Source organism: Rhinolophus sinicus, linkage group LG05 (assembly GCF_036562045.2).
Source record: "Rhinolophus sinicus isolate RSC01 linkage group LG05, ASM3656204v1, whole genome shotgun sequence".
Classification (NCBI taxonomy): domain Eukaryota; kingdom Metazoa; phylum Chordata; class Mammalia; order Chiroptera; family Rhinolophidae; genus Rhinolophus; species Rhinolophus sinicus.
Window position 1 is genome coordinate 120,857,674 of NC_133755.1, and position 19,971 is coordinate 120,877,644.

At 39.6% G+C, this 19,971-nt stretch overlaps 1 pseudogene; it reads right to left on the reverse strand.

The window, feature by feature from the left end:
- Window positions 1-1,401: 1,401 nt before the first annotated feature.
- Window positions 1,402-15,451, reverse strand: LOC109453496 (Y-box-binding protein 1; annotated as a pseudogene).
- Window positions 15,452-19,971: the final 4,520 nt, after the last annotated feature.

Below are 19,971 nucleotides of genomic sequence, written 5' to 3' on the forward strand. Positions count from 1 at the left end.
AAAGGTAGCTTTGATTTAAATTAAATGATTTAAGAGGAATTGTCCTTGAGAGGTCGCTGAAAATTGTTGGCAAAATGGCTGAGATTTTGGCTGTTGTTCATGTCTGGTATCATCTTTCTCACTAGTATTTGGGCAGGAAGCTTGGGTCTGCTGTTGTACACATTTCCTTTAAGGTACAGTTTTTTGTTTTTGTTTTTTTTTCTTCTACCTGACTAGTTTGGGTAGAAAAAGTTCTGATTTGTTTGAGTATTGTCATTGTGGGGAGGAGGATTCTGGAATGAAATGCACTTTTATTACTCCTTTATGGCAATTAACTGCCAACTAGGCTCAAGTCTTTGTTCTGAAGAAAATTAGAAAATATCTACCTTCCATTAGAAATAAAGAATAATGTGGCAATGTTCCTTAACACGTTTTTCGATCGTTATTGCTGGTAGCTCATACGCTACTGTGCAAACCAGCAGAACTCCTTCACGGCTTTACAGGTGTAACCTTGAAAGCATAACCTTGGGATCAAAGTAAATGTTAATACACATTAATCTTATGAGTATCCAATTGTATAAACCAATTTTTTTTCATCAGGCTCCAATGCAGAAAAATGATAAGAGATTATAAAGCACTGGTTTGCAGGGAAGGCAATATGTATAGTCATTTTCCTTGACCCACTTAGGCTACTTTAAGCTGTAGATAAATCTTTATTAGCTTTTTACTGGGAGAAGCTAGAATTAAATCCCCAACAATGTTATCACATTCCATTTACGCTTATTTATTTTACCTAATTTTAGCTTATAAAAGTTGGTATCATTACAAATGTAAACAAAATTTGTAAGGTAGTTTGTATTTTTTTCTCTTCTTTCTGGGCTTTACTTTCTGGTCTTAAGCAGATATAATATTACGGGCTAGCAAAGCGAGTCAGGGCAAGAAAAGGTGCAGGAACACTATGAGAATGATAGTATAAATTTGTATAAGTCTTTTAGAAAGCAATATATATATCAGTATCTTTGAATTGTTCAGATTATTTGATACAGTGATTTCACGTTTTTATTATTTAAGATCTTCATTAACAGGTGTTTGCAGTTTGTTGACTTTTCTGGAAAAAAATCAACTTGTAAGCTTTTATTAAAATTTAAAAATCTCAATTTGATTAAGTATGAAACAATTTAAAAAGCTTTAAAAGTATATTGAGAAAAACCAGGATTTCTTTCTTTTTTCTTAAAGAGGTTGTCATTATCAAAAAGTGATGTCTTGAGGTAAAAATAATAAACACCCCATGCTGCATAGACAATGCAGACCGGTCTAGTTATCTGGTCAATGGGCAAACAGCAAGCACTTAAGGTCTTTAGCTCCATTTTTAAATTCATTTCTTATTGTGGAATTTCATATGCATTTCTTCTTGTTGGATGACTAAACCGGATAATGGTAGAGATGGTAAGCCCACAAGCACTCAGCCCAGCCCTGCTCAGCCTGGAGAGCAGAGGAATTCTCAGCTGGTGGATCGGCTGTGGTTTAGGGTTTTCTGGGCATCTGTGTGGATAATTGAAGTTATCGTGATACCAACGTTGAGGTGGCTTCTGACCTTGTGTCTCTTTTATTTTCCTTATCTTCTTCGTTGCTGTCCTTTCTAGGTTCTTTGGCGAGGGGAGCCCCTGTGGAATTGTGGTCTGCAAATATAGCCCTGATACATGTGGTGTCTCACTGGTCTACCTGTTCTGCACCCTGGTTGTCAGCTCCCTCCATCACTTCTCCTTGCACAGGAGGGTTGAAATACTGGGGCCCACGACCATAGGGTGTCGTGTGTAGTAAGGGGGGGAACAGTCACTTGGGCCTGGCCTTCGGGAACGCTCTCAGATCCCTCATGTTCCCCCCCCCCCCACCTCCCTCTCACTATTCTGGTAATTCTGCTGGTAATTGCATGGAGACCCTGCGACATGGATAGTAGCATCTTTCATGGTTACCGTCTGCTGCATATTTACTACCTAAACTGGAACTCCACCAGGGCCTGTAACATTTGTTGTTTCCGTATCTTTTCTCCTTCAACAACATCAAACTCCACAGTCTCTCCATCTCCTACACTGTGAAGGTACTTCCAGGGGTTGCTCTCTTTTATGGCATCTGGTGTACAAATACATCTTCCTCGGTGTCATTCTTGTTGATGGAACCGTATCTGTTTCTTACATCAAACCATTTTACTGTTCCCAAAGCCTTCGCTGCTATGACCTCTTGTCCCCACAGGCAGGCTCGCTGATCTGAGGCCACCTGAGCCATCACTCCCTGTGCCTCTGGCCGTGGTGCTGGGTTTGGTGTCAGCAGCGCTGAGTGTGGGGGCTGCGGGCTGCTGCTGGGTCTGGGCCTCGCTGCTCCTGCGACTGGGACTGGCTACGGCAGCAGTGGCTCCTTCCGCGTGTGATGGTAACTTGGCCACCAGCGGCGGTGTGACTTCTCAGTGCTCTCTGGGGTCCGCTCTCCACTCCCGCTACCCATGGAACTCAGTGATTTCACTTTCATGAGTTTATATAAAATAAATCTCTCTAAGCAATATTTTTTGAATGTTCCATGTGTCATGGTATTCATTTTAATGTTATTTACAATGTAAGAAAGTTAGACGCAATCTCAATGTTTTAAATATAGGGGCAAGGCGAAGTAAACTATAGCATACCCTTTGGATGAAATATTACATCACCATTTAAAAGAGAATATAGGAATACAGAAGAATATTTATGATGCTATATACAACAACAGAGTAAAAAAGTTGTATAACATGTACAGGCACAGTTCAGTTAAAAAAGGTAAAATAAAAATCTATGCATAAAGCCTTGTTAGAAACACATTATGTTGATTATGTCTCGATGGTGAGATCAGCAATCTTAAAATATTTTCCTCATTTTATATATTTTTCAAAATTTCTTGGAAAATATAAATTTAAAACATTAAATATAAATAATAAAATGATGGAGTAACTGGTTTATGGACTCTGGGCTTAACAGCTAACTGCCCAGGACTTGGGGAAGAAGGGAGTCATTCTTTCCTTGGTGGCTAAAGGGCTGTCAGAAGACACCACCAGGATGAATGGAAGCCTGTTTTGCAAATATTAAAGCCTAGACATTTATTGGTTTCCCAGTCTTTTTAAGTCATTGTATTATTCAATTGTGATTTTAAAATTTGTCTTCACCAAAGAGACCTTTTGTTTAGAAGAAACATCATATAGAAGCAGAACAGATGGAAGCGGAGCTACTCTGATTGAAGTGGGAGCAAGAGGGCTGGGCTCTGTTTACCCTACGTCTTTCCCAGATCTCTTGCTGACTAGAGAGAGGGTGCGGGGGAACTCCTAAACTACTCACAGTATTTTGGAGGAACCATCATAAATATTGTTTTTTGAGTGACTTTTAAGGCTAAACCTCTTTTACGTGTTCTCTCTATTACTTACAATGATATTGTGACTTAGGCATTGTTAGGTCCACTTCACAGAAGGGAGACCTGAAACTTACGGACATAACATGAATTGCTGGAGGTCACATGTCTCAATGTCTAGAATTTGAGCCAGTTCCTGTGTGATTAAAAAACATAGATTTTGGACCACTATGTCATGTTGCTTTTTATCAGTTTATAGAACAATACAGAAACTACTTTGTTTTCACAATACAATGTCCTCAGAAATAGCAGATGGCAGAGAGGAATTTGACAACTGACTAAATGTGCCCGATTTTCTTCCTTGCTTGTTTTCCTGTAGTAATACTCATGCAATGAGGAAAAGTGAAAATCTAGCCATGCTGGAGACTGGGTATATGACTGATAATCTATCAGGCCTCCAGAAGTATTTCTACCCCTTGAAGCAGATCTAGGGTGAAGTAGTAGAAATCAGGAAGATGGCAGAGTGTTTTTGTGTTCTTGCCTCAAAGATATAGTGCCTTTGTAGGCTTGGAAGGAATTTACCCCTTCCTACAGGTTGCTTTTTCGTGGTGGCCAGGGACATTCCATGCTTTTTTCTCCCTGCCTTCCTCTTCTCTTTCTATATTTCTTTGGAGACCTTAGCCTAATAATGAAATATGGTTAATGGGGAAGCAGAAAGCGTAGCAGTTGGGATGAAAGGCCAGCACCAGGCAGAGATGAGGGTTGAAAGCATTCTGGGGATTCTTGTTTATCCTGCACTATTTGTGCAAGAAGAAGATGAAAGGCTGCACCTGGGGTTCTACCAATAAGCAGATGACAGTGGGCACCACAGAGAAGCTTCCGTCCTGTTTGCTGGCCAACATCAGGCCTTGCTTCCTACATGACCGCCCACCCCAAATAATCTAGTGTAAGTTAAAAACAGTATCATTTATATTTTAAATCATTCAAAGATAAAAACAAACTAGGAAATTGTGGTTTATATGGCAAAAGACAAAATGAAAATGTAGTAAGAAATAAAGTCAGAAAACAAAATAAGCCCGTACATATAATTAATATATTATTAATTTTAATAATTGATGTGAATAAGTTAAAACCTATACGCTGTAGAATTTGCAAAGAAAGGTGCCCAGTAAGGTCAGAGGCTGCCACAAAGACCTTATTCACTGGGTTCTCAGATCTCAAATATGCAGGCTAAGAAACTCCTAAATGGGGTGTTTCCTGCATCCCAGTTCCAGCGAGAGGAATGTACTACATGTGAACAAAGCTCTCCTACCAATTATTAATTTTGGACTCTCCTGTAGGTATAACCCACACCTACTCTCCCTTCAATAACTAACATTTCCTAAAGGGTTGTTTCATGTATATTTACACCATTTGATACTCAAACAACCCCATGAAGTACATATGATGAGTATGTCTATTTTACAGATGGGGAAACAAAGGAATGTTCGTATGAGTTACTCAAATTCACACGATGAGCAGGTGGTGGGGCAGGTGGCCTAGTGATGACGGAATCAGAGCGGGGGAACTTAGTTAAATGGTTCCAATATTTAATGGCATTAAGATCTCAAAGCCTGGTATTGTCCCTCTCCAAAGCATACATCCTGTAGTTGGTTTGACTGGGTCCTGCTCCCTGGACAAAGACTGGATATTATTGTCAATACTGTTGCCCTTTCCTCCAATTCACTTCTGACTGATACATTCTTAAGATAAAGTAGTAGCTTTGATCAGGTTTCAGGCACATCCTACAGGCCTGGGTGCATTTCTTCTTTTTAAGGTGACATTGCTGTCTCTGCTCTGCATGTAGGTATTGATTTGTGGTATAACTCTCAAAGGGCAATTCATTTCTCTCATTTCTGTCTGCTAATTGATGGGCCTACATTGACCTGGAGGGAGGTCTCTAAGAATGCACCTGAGGATTCTGTCCTTGACCAGGTAGTGATGGAGTTTTTTATTTTTTATTAGTTACTTCAGTGAGAATGTAGAGAGAATATTGATCAGATTTGTGGATGACATAACTTAGAAGCAAAAGGTAATACATTGGCTACTATAACCAGAATCAAAAAATATCTTAGTAGACTGGGACAATGGAGCAGATTTATTTATTTAAGCATTTATTTAAAAAAATGTACCAGATGCCTATTATATGCCAAGAAATGGGGGTGGGGATTCAGTAGTAAATCAGACAGACAGAAGTTATGGGTGAAATTTAATAAAAATAAATATAAAGGACTTTAGTTAGGTCTAAGAAAAAAACAAAGCAAAACAAACCCATGCCTCACTTGCCTCCAACAGCACAGGAGCAAAATGGTAGATCTGCGACTTAAAAGTAGTACCTGGAAAAAGATTTTTAGTTGACATTAAGCTTTATACAAGTCAATAGTGGGAGATATATATAAATAAGCTAATATACTCTAGTTACATTAATAGAAATATAAATGTCTCAAGAAAGGAAATCTTATTGTCATTACAGCTCATGATGAGCAGATCATGCCGGAAGCATTGTTTTAACTTCCCTGTAGCACCCTTTAATGTTCACAAATTTAATGACTTCTTGCAGACAGCAATAAAAATGGTGAAGGAAGGTTTAGAGCATACTTTTCAGGACAGGATGTAGATAGGAGTGACTACTTCTTACATAAAATATACTTGAATATATGAAAAGACAAATTATGCTATGTCCATCTTTTACAGAAATCCACATGTACAAAGCCTTAGGTATACTGGGCTTTACAAAACCACTTTCTTTAGATGTCACACAGTGTTTCAAATGAGTAAGGTTTAAGAACTAACAACTTCAAATTAATTATTTAGGGTGTGTTGGCCAACACAACTTTTATAGACTTACTGTTATTTTCATTTCTAATAGTAAATAATATTTCCAGATGCAGTTGTATTTTAGAAATGTGATATGGCCAAGAGTATGCCTCAATTTGGCAATACTGAATTGAATCATATTATGAATTCAATTACAATAATATCAATAATAATTATTAGTGTTATTCAGGGCTAGGTAATGATGACATATTTATATGGTGCTTCTCACTTTCCAAAATTTATTATTTCATCTGATCCTGTAAGGGTTATCCCTCAAGATTTGTTTTTTATTATTATTATCCACACTGTACTCACGAGGAATGTAAGATTCAGGAAGGCCATACAGCATTTTCAAGGTATGCTTAGACATTTGCACAGGTGGAACTTAATTCAGAACTCCAAATTCCAAATTCTATGTTGATTCTACTTTGCCAGGCCACAAGAGAACACCTCTTGAAGGAGGCGGTTAGATTGCCGAGGCACCTGAGAGGAACATTGCCAGTATCAGCTCTCACTGGGGAAAATGCTGCTCAAAGGGAGCAAGGGCATAGACGCTACACCATGGAGCACAGACATGCTAACCATGGTGGTGTTTGTAGCAATTGGAAGAATATGTTTTCACAACTAATGATAAGAAGGAAGCCTACATTCTTTTGTTGAGAATCTCATAAACTGTACTTATAGGGAGAGTCTGAGATAACAGATCTTAAAACTGAAAAACACTGGGATCGGAACTGAGTTATATTATTAAACTCTGCATGACTGACCCAAATAATATAGGAGAAGGAGTATCTTTGATTGCTGAGTTTGGAAGGGAAAACTTAGAAAACTGTAAACCAGACCCTTCTTCTCTTTCTTCATCTTGGGATCCTGTGTCCTGATCTGCTCCTCCAGACTACAGATGTGGGAACCATACATAGAGATTTACAGATGGCTGAATCATACATGGGTTTTACAGAAGCAGGTACCACTCATGGAGTTTTATGGATGCAGGCACCATACATGGACACTCCTGGTGACACCTATGTAATCCTGCCTCATTCTGAGGCTGTCCGTACATATGGAAGCCACATCCTTCCATATCACCTGTACTAGTAATACAGATAATACATTACCCCTCCTCCCATTCGCCTTACACTTTCATTTTATATCTCAACTGGTGAAAAATTTAGGGAATGGAGGTGATATTTATTGGGTCCCCTCAAATTCTAACACTTAGGTTAGATTTGGGGTGGGTCTGCAAGCTTTGCTCTCTTTTATGACTATAGGTTTTAATCATAGTTTGCAATTATTTTATGAAATGCTATATTTGAGTGTTGAAGAGCATGGACTCTGGAGCCAGACTTCATATTTCTAATTATCTGTAAAATGGGAATAGGAATGACAGTGCCTGCCTCATAGCATTCGCATGTGTAACTTAATGTATGTAAAGCACTTAAAACAACATCTGGAACATAGTAAGCACCCAACAAATGTTAACAATCATTTGATAAATCCATACCAGTGTCAGGTGATGGTCTCGGTGGAAGTAATATGTTGTGATTAAGGCATTTTTCATTCTTGAGAAAACATCCCAAATTAACAATATTAGACAGCTTGTTATTTAATGCTGTGGTTGATGCAAATCATATTTCAAATAAATTTTATTCACATATTTCATGTTTTTCCAATTTTTTTGCTTCCAAATCAAGTATTATTTTCAAATACTAACTTTATACATGCACAAATGCAAAATACATGCAAAATACTTCTAACTACACTTCATCTGTACTAGAAGGGAAATTTACATTTATCTGTGGATACAGCTTTTTATGGTGTTGCAAGGGTAAAACAACAAATTAAGGAGCTGTTCATATGCTGTTCAAAGAGATTGATGGACATTCAAGATTTTGTGAAAAAAGTGTTCATATTGTTACTCAGTTCCAAAATCATAATGGAATGAAAAACTGTATAATTTAACAGAATTCAGGAAGACATTTTTTTGCTTTATAAAATATGACAGAAAGGACACAAATGCCCTCTGTCAAATGTTTGAAATTATCTAAAATGAGAGAAACTAAGCAGCTAAACATGCTTCACAAGGGCACACAGGACTGCAGTGGTGGAATATGAGATGACAAATTTTAGTGGGCGACTAGACCAGTCACTCTGACTCCAGAGAAAGGAAGAAATGTTCTTTAACAAGTTACCACTCAGACCATTTTCCAGAGTGGTTAATGACTATAATTGATATCAAAACTAAAAAGTCACTATGGAAACCCTGAACTCTTCATCTTTTCCTGGCTCACAAAACAAATTGAGGGGTGGACAAATGTTTTAATGAGCCAAACAGTGAAACCAATTTTTAGGCCTTATCCTTGATCTTGTCTAACTATTTGAAATTTATTGTTTAAAGTAGAAACCATCATACAGTCTAGATAAATCTACAGGCAGCCCAAGTAATCAATTTACCCATTCCTTATTTTCTTTTTAAAATTAAATTTATTGGGGTGACAATTGTTAGTAAAATTACATAGGTTTCAAGTGTACAATTCCATAATACATCATCTATACTATATATCACATTGTGTGCTCACTACCCAGAGTCAGTTCTCCTTCCATCACCCTCTTCTACCCTCCCCCTTCCCTCCTTACCCTCTGGTAAACACTAAGCTGTTTGTGTCTATTAGTTTTTGTTTCCTAATTTGTCTTGTTCCTTTGTTGCTCTCAGTTTTATATCCCACATACGAGTGAAAACATGTGGCTCTTGACTTTTTCTGACTTATGCATAATAATCTCAAGGTCCGTCCATATTGTCACAAATGGCAGTATTTCATTTTTCCTTTTGGCAGAGTAGTATTCTATTGTGTATATATACCATATCTTATTATTTATTTTTTAGTCTTTTGTTAAAATATTGGTTTTAGGTGTACAAAACAATGTAATAGTTAGACCTTTACACCCCTCACAAAGTGATAACTCCCCCGTCTACTACCCTTCTAACGTCGTATATAGCTGTTAAAATGCCATTGACTATATTCTCTATGCTGTACTCCACATCCCATATATATATATATATTTATATATATATATTTAATTATAGTTGACATTCAATATTATTGTACTTCAGCTTCAGGTATGTAGCACAGTGGTCAGGCGTCTACACAGTCTATGACATGATCCCCCTGATAAGCCCAGTACCCATCTGGCACCTTACATGATCTTTACAACATTATTGATTATATTCCCCATACTGTAGTTCATATTCACGTGATTATGTTGTGACTAATTTACACTTTCTAATCCTTTCACTTTCTCTCCCATCTCTACCCCACTTCCATCTAGCAACCATCATTTTTTCCCCCTCTATATCTCAGAGTCTATTTCTGTTTTGTGTGCTTGTTTATTCTGTTCTTTAGATTCCACACATAAGTGAGATCATATGGTATTTGTCTTTCTCAGTTTGACTTATTTCACTCAGCATAGTATTCTCTAGGCCCATCCATGTTGCTGTAAATGGTAAGATTTCATTCTTTTTTATGGCTGAGTGATACTCCATTGTGTAAATGTACCACATCTTCTTTATCTGATCATACCGAAGGATACTTTGGTTGTTTCCATGTCTTAGCCGCCGTAAACAAAGCTGCAGTGATCATCAGAGCACATACATCTTTATGAATAAATGTTTTCAGATTTTTTTGGTAAATACCTAGGAAAGGGATTGCTAGCTCATCTGGTAATTCTATTCATAATTTTTTGAGGAAACGCCATACGGTTTTCCATAGTGGCTGTACCAATTTACATTCCCACCAACAGTGTATAAGGATTCTTTTTTCTCCACAGTCTCTCCAAAACTTTTTATTATTTGTCTTGTTGATGATAGCCATTCTAACAGGTATGAGGTGATATCTCATTGTGGTTTTGATTTGCATTTCCCTAATAGCTAGTGAAGATCAACATTTTTTCATATATCTATTGGCCATTTGTGTATCTTTTTGGAAAAGGTTTCTGTTCATGTCCTTTGTCCATTTTTTAATTGGACTGTTTGTCTTTTTATTGTTGAGTTGTATGAGTTCCTTATATATTTTGGATATTAGTCCCTTATTGAAGCATTGTTTGCAAATATCTTCTCCCATGCAAAGGAATCACCAGGCACATTGGAGGCTGGGGGTGCAGTGATGGACTCAAGGGAGTTAAGGGAGGGTCTGTATACTGAATGGTGAGACTTCCAGTCTCTGTTCTTTGATTTGCTCCCAGGTCACTTGTTGCCAAGCATTAACCTGAAGACTAGATAAGGCTAGAGAACTTTCTTGGCCCTAGAAGGATACTGATATTTGGAGATTATTCAATTGAAATATGGTTTGGTGCCCTTTATTCTACAGGTGTTCCAAAGCCTTTCCAAAGCCTTGCCTTTGTAACTAGAGTTTCCAATCTACTTTTCCATGCCTTAGTTAGAAATAAGACCTGACAGACAAAAATCATCCAACATTTTGTGTATGCTTCCCACATGAAAGGCACAGATAACTAACTAAGCAGAGGTCACCATGAAAGGGCTGGGAATTAGTGTGGCGCTGAATTTACCAATGGCAACTTTGGTTGCTAGAAGACAATAGAGCAATGCTCTACCAAGGCATCCTGTGAAAATAATCTTCCTAACATTTAAGATTGATCATGACATAGTGGTTTAACATGTTTCAATTATTTTCTATTGCAAGAGATTAGGATCTACGATCCTTGAAATGGTGTATCAGATCATTCACAATCTGAATACAGGTACCTTTCCCTTGTTCCTCATTACTTGCTAAAAACACAAAAAACAGGTTATAATAGAAGGCAAGCTATTTGTGTAATATTTCTCTGAATATCTTGTTTATGTCCATGTCTTTAACTTCATGCTTGAGAGAGAGGCACAGACTGTTACAGACCTTTTCTCATTATTCAATGCCCAATTCAAATTCACCTGTCTCTTGAAGTCTTCAAGTTCAGTAATGTCACTTTTACAGTAAGAGAACAAGGATATAAAAATAAGATCAGTTCAATGAAAATAATTTGTGCTCTCTCCCCTTCCAAATTAGCCACAGTTAATCAGTCTGCCATACTCCCACAATTTAAAAATAAAATAAGGCAACATCTACTATCTAATATCATTGCATTACAATATAATAATTTGAACATGATCTTTATTTGCCCCATAGAATTTTGAGCTCTTTGTGAGCATGGCCCATGTTTAATTAGTCTTTGCATCCCAGTGCCAAGCACATGCCGGATAAATAGATACTCAGTAAACATTCTTTAAACTGAAATGAATTAGTACACATTCTAAAGTAAAACAAAACAAAACAGCCACAGTAGGGCTTATAGGGCATGTCTGAAATCTTTCCCAACATGACTACTAGTGGTTGCTTGGTAGATGGATATGGAAATTCTCTGGTCTGTGAACTCTACATTTCCCTTATCCATTAGCCAAGTCTAATTGGGATGGGGTGAAGGAACACATATCCCTTTTAATAGATTATTGTTTGTGTTCAATATAGGGTGCTGGAGATGTGATCATATACTCCCCCGTGTTTCTCTCATTCTCCCAGGAGGGTCACTATCAGAAGGAAAAGATAGAGCATGGTACAAGGATGAAATCAGTTAAATGAAAATAGGGTCAGCTTGTGGAATTTTAGAAAAACTATGCATTTTATAAAAAGAATGTAATTTTCCCCAGCTTGGCACAGCTCTAATTCTAACATCACAGGTATCATAGAATTTATAAAAGAACCGGTACATTTATTTTTGGGCAGTGCTCTGAAATTTCAAATGATAAGAAACATGACAACTTCTAACATGAATAAACTTTTATAAAAATGAAAATGAAAAATGAATTCAGTTTTCTAAATCCAGAATAGAAAAAGGGGGGCTATTTTCTTTAAATGTTGAACAGTGTCATGTTTGAGAAAAGACAGTTAATTTAAAACATTAAGGGAAAATTGATGGAGCTGTTAATGGAAAATGGAAGATTACAGCTTTTAGTGACATGTTAGACAAGCACATTTAAACAATTTAAAAGTACTCCCCCTCCCCCCCACAGGATTGCTTCTGTCTCATTGCTGAGTTGTCAGGGTCTTTATTTCAGCTACTTCTGATTAATTGTTAATTTTTTGGAAGCAATGCAGTTTTATTGTGATGATTGAAATGCATCTTTTCTAATGCACATGAGAAACAGCTCTCAGCAGCACCCCCAGAGCATCTTGTGATGATATGTGTCATATCTTATTAATCTAAGCTACATTTCAGAAGATGAGAGTTTGACCGAGTAGCCAGGGATCAGGAATGAGGTTTTCAAGTGACCGTGTGTGTGTGTGTGTGTGTGTGTGTGTGTGTGTGTGTGCTCTTTACATCAAAGAATATGTGACCCATATCCTATTTTTTGCAAGTACCGTGTCATTTCAAATGATAGCAGAATGGTGCCACACTGCTGGAGTAGACACAGACAAGGAGTGATGGTGGCAGAAATACATTCTCAGCTGGAACAAAACATGAATGAGGAAGTGAGAATTTCAGCATCAGATGCCCAAGGGTTGTAATGTATGAGCTCTAGGACTAAGTTTTACTGGGTGAGTGTGTCAGTGTAGTTCTTAGAAGACCCTTCCTGCAGGAGGCAACAGGTGGCTCAGGTAGTACTCCTGTACAATCTGACATGGATGAAACTTGGACTACCTCTAGAGAAGGAAGGTGATACATGAGGATTACCAGAGCTGGTGAGAGTACCAAAAGCAACATTATATCCTCCAAAATATATCCAAATCATCGTCCTGTTCTGTCAATCTTTAGTTGTACTACCCTAACCCCAAAACTGTCATTGCACACCTGGATAACTGCAAATAGCCCCATACTGACATATTGATATTATTAGGGCAGTTTTGGAGGTGCAGATGAGGTTTAATTTTCCAATGTAGCTTTTTTTTGTGTGTGATAATATTTGGAAATTTGTGCATGCCTGTGCATGCTGAGAGCCCACGCTCCAACCAACTGAGCCATCCTGGGAGGCAGCTCAGCTCAAGGTGCCGTGTTCAACCTTAGTTGCAGGGGGCAGAGCCCACCATCCCTTGCGGGATTCGAGGAGTTGAACCGGCAACCTTGTGGTTGAGAGCCCACTGGTCCATGTGGGATCGAACCGGCAGCCTTTGGAGTTAGGAGCATGGAGCTCTAACTGCCTGAGCCAACAGGCCGGCCTTGTTGATGTTTTTACTATGGCATTTTGTGTAATGAGAGAGCATGTGCATCAAAGACACCTATTTCTGACATCTTTCTGGTCCAAGTACTGTTCTTCATTTCAGTATATCATACACTATTCTTTAGTGTTGTGTTAATACCATTCTCATCGGGCATCATATTTAGGCTACTATTGTTAGGTTGGTGCAAAAGTAATTATGGTTTAAAAGGTTAAAAATAATTGCAAAAAACGCAAGTACTTTTGCACCAACCTAATAGGTTTTAAATAATTAAAATTTACCAAGTTGATGGTAAAATCAAGTTTTCCCAAGTTAGGGACCATGGTAATTTGTCACCATCCAAAGATTTAACTTCTGATCATTTATTTTTAGATTAACAAAAGATGAAAAAAAGCTATTTAAGCATCAGGACCAGCGTGGAGGTTGACAATGAAGAAAGAAGACAGGAAGGTGTTGTTTAGTACTTAGACAGCATTGGAGTTGAGGTTTGCCTTTACCTTCTAGAAGAAACATGATAATAACAGAGCTTGGTCATCCTGTTTGAGGATGCTAGACAAGATTGGATGTGCATAGTATTTCTCCCCTGATTCCCATTTTTAATGATTTTTCTAGACATGGTAGCATTAAATCTCTATGTAGAGGAGGCTTGGTTCCTGAGCTGGAAATGAAACATTTATTAGTGTGAAGGAATTACAAATGCAAAATGCAAATATGCCCCACGGCTACGTAGGTACTGAGAGCCAGAGCTAAAATTTGAACCTACGAGTGTTTGACTCCAAGGCCCATATTTTGTCCCCTGTGCCCTGCTGCTTCTCTAATGATGTGTCTGAAATGCTATGTGGGATCTGCTTGCCATGACTCAGGAATAAATGATGGCTATGGGGAGGGACCTGACAGCAACTGAAGGGATTGGTGCTGCTGCTATCATAATTTTTCAGATGCCGATTTCTCTGCAGTGCTTAGATTTCTGAGATAGAGAGCAGCTGGGAGGTTAGGGCAAAATGCACAGTCTTTATCCTTAGCTCTGGCTCACTGCATATAATTTCTATCTACTCCCTGCCATATGAGATGACCTGAGGAGTGAGTACACTTCAGAAATCTTTTTGCCTCCTGTCTTTAAAGTCTAGGAAAGAGCTGGCTTAAATTGTCAATTATGCTTCCTTTGTTATGGAATCCAGTCTGACCCTACTCAATCATTAGAACTAAAGGGGTCTTCCAAATGAAAGGCATGGCACATAGTTTTTGTTCTGCACTGGCAGAAGAAAATGAAAAGGGTAGTTATAGGATGTGGGAAAGAGTTTTTACGTCTTTGGCCTTTCTAACAATGGCTTCATTTCTCTGTCGGGTGGCTTCATGGTGTGCCACTCAGGATTCCATCTTGTTCTTGGTGTATACTGGGGTCCCTTTCCCAGGGAGACTGGAGGAAGGGAGGAGAGTGGCAAAGGCATCTGTGCACAGAAAGAGAGATGAGGTGAAACTGAGAGAGACCAGCTCTTCTTAAGTGGGTGCTTGGATATACTCACTGAAGCTCTCAATGGGCAGGGCCTGGGGTTCAAACTATTTACAGTTTGTTTCTTTATTCCTTCGGTGAGAAACCAGAAAAGTGTTAGCAGATATTTTAGCCTTAATGCTTGGAAAGCCCAGCCTGAGAGAAGGGAGTTATATGCTAATTTTTTTTAGGGAGTGCAATTCCAGGGAGCAGGAGTGAGGGACAAGAGAAGTGAGACAGGGAAAAGGGGACAGCCAACGCAAGGATGCATTATTATCTAATTTGCCACAGCTAAGTGCACCTGACTCTTTGATTCTATGGGTCTCTTACCCAAGAAGCCACAAAGATGCATCTGAAGATAGTTTATCCGGGATGAGAAAGAGGGAAGAATTTTTCTGGTAAGCGTTCACTCCAGAGGGTGCTAACTAGTCCCCCTGCCCCCTTCCCCAAGTTGTACCTGCTCCACCAGATGGGCTCCTTGATTTCGACAGAGAAGTTCCAAACAGGGCCAAAGGTTTAAGCCATGGGCCAGAGGTCGGGCACTGTCAGGTTTTGCCTGCATGAAGTTGGCTCTGCAGTGGTGACTGGGGTAAGTGGCAGGGGAGGCTGAGGGGTACGGAGTGGTGCATAAGACACTGCCCCCTCCTTGCACTACTGTTTAGCTCTGCTCATGACTTCCACTGGTACCAAGTTAAAACAAGGTTAACAAACCCAGCTATAGTTCCCATTGCTGGAGCTGGTTTCAAGGTTACTGTTGATATTTATCATCTCCATTTTCCACCACCCATTCCAGATGTCCTTCAACATCTGACAGCTCTTAAACTGGTCTAGGTTGCTTTCACTGTTGTTCACACAGTCTCATAATTTCATCCTCAGGGGCCTGAACCCTTAGTTATCTTGCCCTTGTTAAGCTATGCTTGTCCATTTATTGTGATCACTGAGCATAGGTACAGCAAGAGATGCCCCAGGGAATCCCATGGCTTCCAGAATGATTCTTCCCTGGCTCCATTGTATAGCAGCTACCCTTGCTTCTCATGGTAATAAGGGCCCATTCCCCTCGCCAGTATAGTAACTCCTTTCTTTGCCCGTTGGCCGATGGACCCAGGATCCCAAGGCCATCAGGTTGTAGTTATAGCTTCAAGTTATAAGCTGTAGTTACAACTCTCAAGTTCAGTGAAACTTTTACTGGGTCTTATGGTGGAAGCATCTTTTCTGGGAACCAGACCGCTAGAGCCTAAGTTCTTGGAAATAGGAAAGCACATATTTAGCAAGTGGATAGCTGGGTGCAGTGGTGAAAAGGGCTAATCATATTCCATCCCTTGGTTCTGGAATTCACATAGTCTAGCTACTGGAGAGTAGCACCACCTACTGGCCATTAATTCAATTTATAAACCTCATTCTGGAGGACAGCAACCCAATCCTGTAGAGTGTTATTTCTAAGGTGATACATTTTCTATTTCAACCCCTGGTGGTCAATGAAATGAGGATGAAGCATATTGCAAATCAGGATTAAAAAAATACTGCTTTAAAGTGCTCTATCCTGAAGCCACCTATACTGTGAGGCTTCTTTCCTGAGGCCGTGGTAGTAGAGATTTCAGTCTTGGACAGTGCCTTACAGAATCCACCATGTACTTCCGGGACAAGTTGGACCTTGTCCCTGGGGAAGTCATCATCACTGATGATACAGTTCTCATTCAGGCATAGCAGCTTGCAGAACCCCTATTTCAATCAGTTAGACTGATATCCAGCAAATGTCCAGAAAGAGTTTGCCCTAAAGTCAGTGGTTCCTTTTTTTAAAGGGAAAACCAGATAAAAATTGCATTATATTTATATACATCACCCAGTCTAGAGAAAGTATGAGAGAGAAGAAAAGAAAGAAAGCTTAGTGGTTAACAAACTAGATTCTGACGTCAGAGGCCTTTGCCTGAGTTTAAATTCAGGTTCTGCTAATTATTGGCTGAATGACTCTGACTAAGTTTTTAAGTTCTCCAAACTTAATTTCCTCATCAATAAACTAGGGATAATAACAGCATCATCTAATAGTGTTGTCTTGAGGTTTGAGCAAAATCACTTATGTGAGAGCAGAGCTTAGCATTCAACAGATTTCAAGCACTCAACAAACATTTGTTAGGCACATACTATTTTTCAGACACTGGGTCCACAGAGAAAAGCATGACTCCTGCCCTCGAGGAACTCACTATATGGTGGAAAAGGTGGACAAATGAATAGAAGGTACAGGGAGAGGCGATTACAATGGGAGACCCACGGTACTCTCTACATGAAGCCTCAGTTGCCTCCTGAAGGATGAGCAGGGTTTCTAGGTAAAGGAGGTAGAGAGGGGCAGTTAGGGCAGAGCAAACATTAGGTGGTTCACATCATTTTTACAGGGAATACAACTCATCCTACGTGTGGAGCTTCCACTTTGTAAACATTAATTTGACCAAAATCAGTGAAGAAAAACCTAACTATGTATGTCCTGAGAGTGAGGAGGTGTGGAGAAAACCACTGCAATCAGAGAAGACCCAATCCCGGCAGACCAGGGTCTGGTTCAACTGTCTTCACTCAGCATCCTCTCCTGTTTGGAAGCCAACACGGTCTTTGTAGCACCCTCTCCTCTTTCTTCCTCAAGTTTTCTGCCAACCCCCTGGATGTTTCAGACCCTTTTGCTGCATCCCCAATTCTAGTTTAGTCTCTCCCATCTCACCTTCCACCATTCATTCCTCTGGTATAATCCCAAATCCTCCAGCATTAATATTGGTTCATCTCCAGTGATTTTCAATTTCTCTCCTCAGCCATTTGTCAGCATTTCCCTTAAGTTATCACTTCAAATGATTCTATCTCCAAGGGTTAGTTTTCCCAGAAGCAGATTTTGAGGAGAATCCAATAATCTCAATTTGTTTAGTAGATGATCCCAGGAAGCCTTGAGTGGAGTGAACAAGTAAGTGACACAGGAAAAGAAAGGAAGCCAATAAAAAAAAGAAGTACTGAGCCGTTTACCACTGTGGCAAATAGGGCTTAACCCCACTGAAACCTCTTGGAGACAGCATAGAACAGGTCTTAGAGTTGTCTCCTGAAGGGTGAGGAAACAGGTATTTCTACACTAGCTCCCACCTGTCATTGCTTGAGGGCCACGAAGAAGGTCTTAACTCCCTAGTGCCTGTGGTCACCAAAAGGAGCCCTCAGGAAGCAAGGGGCAGGTGGCAGCAGAAAGAAGCTATACATACTGACTGCATGGAGACATGAGTCCTAAGGGTACCAACAGCATCTGCTGCACTCAACTTCCGTGAGCTGGCCTTTCTTCTTGCCTCCATTCTCCTCCCTCCCTTACACCGAACCTACATTTATTGCAACCACCACAGTAATCCATTTAACCACAAGTGTCAGTGCAACTTGGGAACTGAAGGCTTGATACCCAGAGGTTACCTTTGCAATGTCTCATGCATCCACTCCCCTTGCCTTCCCTCATCAATTCAAACTTCATGCCCTGTCACTGGACTACAGCTGTGGCCTCCTAATTATGCAGTCTCTCTGCTCCCAGTCTCCCCATGCTCTGCTTCATCATACATCCTGTTGCCGGAATGACATTCTTAACTTAGAGCTCACACTTGTGTTCCCCTCTGCCCTCAGTCAAAAAACTTCTGGAAGTATGGAACTCCTGCTCAGCCTAACATTTCAGATTCTTGAAAATATGGGCCATGTCTATATTTACAGCTTCGTTTTCCTATCATTTCCTTAAAGTTACATATGTTCCCTACCATTTCCTGCTCCCTGAACTTGCCCTATATTTCCCCATCTGCATGTCTTAGTCCCCTGCCTGAAATGCCAGCCCGTTTCACCTCTCCAATCTGTTGCAATTGTAACCGTTTTCACAGTTTCCCTCAAATGACAGCTCCTCCATGAGGCTCTCTTCTTTGCCTCTTGTGGTATTCTGTTCCCCCAAGGCCTTTACCAAATTTGGCACCATGCGTTGTTGTTATTGCCTTGCTACATTACAAGAAAATATTTCTTGAAAAAAAAAAAAATATATATATATATTTGAAAATATCAAGAAAATATAATCTTGAATCTTGAAAAAATATAATATAATCAAGAAAATATATCTTGAATATATATATATTTAACTTTATTGCCAAAGGGTATACTTTCAAATACTATAGATTCAGCTTATCAATACATTTTAAATACATACAAATGAAATACATTTTGCTCAGATATAAATGGGATTGTCTGATTTGTTTCACTTAGGTGATAGACACTCACACAATGGGTATTATTATAAAACATTAAGCAGGAGTCACAACATCATTAAATATGCTACAGATTCCAGGGGCTGTATCAAATGTGTCACAGAAATGATTAGCTCTGGGATAGGTAAAGGCTAATTTGCTTCTTGTGAGATTCACTTCAGGAATTAAAATACAGCACATCTGTATTTCAGAGGCGGGCTCCCCACAAACCCGTCTCTCCCACACGCAGAGAGCAGAGCCTTTGGCTGCTTGTTGCAACCATATCCTCAAGGAAAAGTGATCCTTGACTCAACAGCCTGGCCAGGGGCAGCCCTGGGCTATGGGCAGGTCTGCCTTGGGCACCCATGCACTTTATGACCACTCTTTCGGCATCTGTTTTGAGAGTCCCCGTCCTCCAGGCCTGTTTTCTGGTGTCCCAGAACTCATGACTGGTCCTCATTGTATAAAAGTTTCTTTTATACAAATGACCTCGCTTTTGTACACCACATGCCATGTCTTTATCAGCCTTTGAAGAGATCCTCTCTAGCTACTGAGACTCAGAAGTCAGCCTGTCACTGCTGTCCGAGGTGCTGAGAGCTCTGGCCACCTTCTGTCTCCTTAAGATTCCTTGTCCTGGTTTCTGTACGCGTGCTGCAGACTTCCCCTTCTCACCTGATATTGCTCTTGGCTTTTGTCACACCGTAAGAATAGCTGTTATGGGAGAGCCTCATTCTTGTATATTTAGCCAACTATCATGAGCCAACTAGAAAGTTCTAGAGGCTCCAGCTTCTTTTTCCCTAAATCCTTTCTTTTGTTAGTGACTTTTCTATCATAAACACCTCTCATTTCTGTCTTT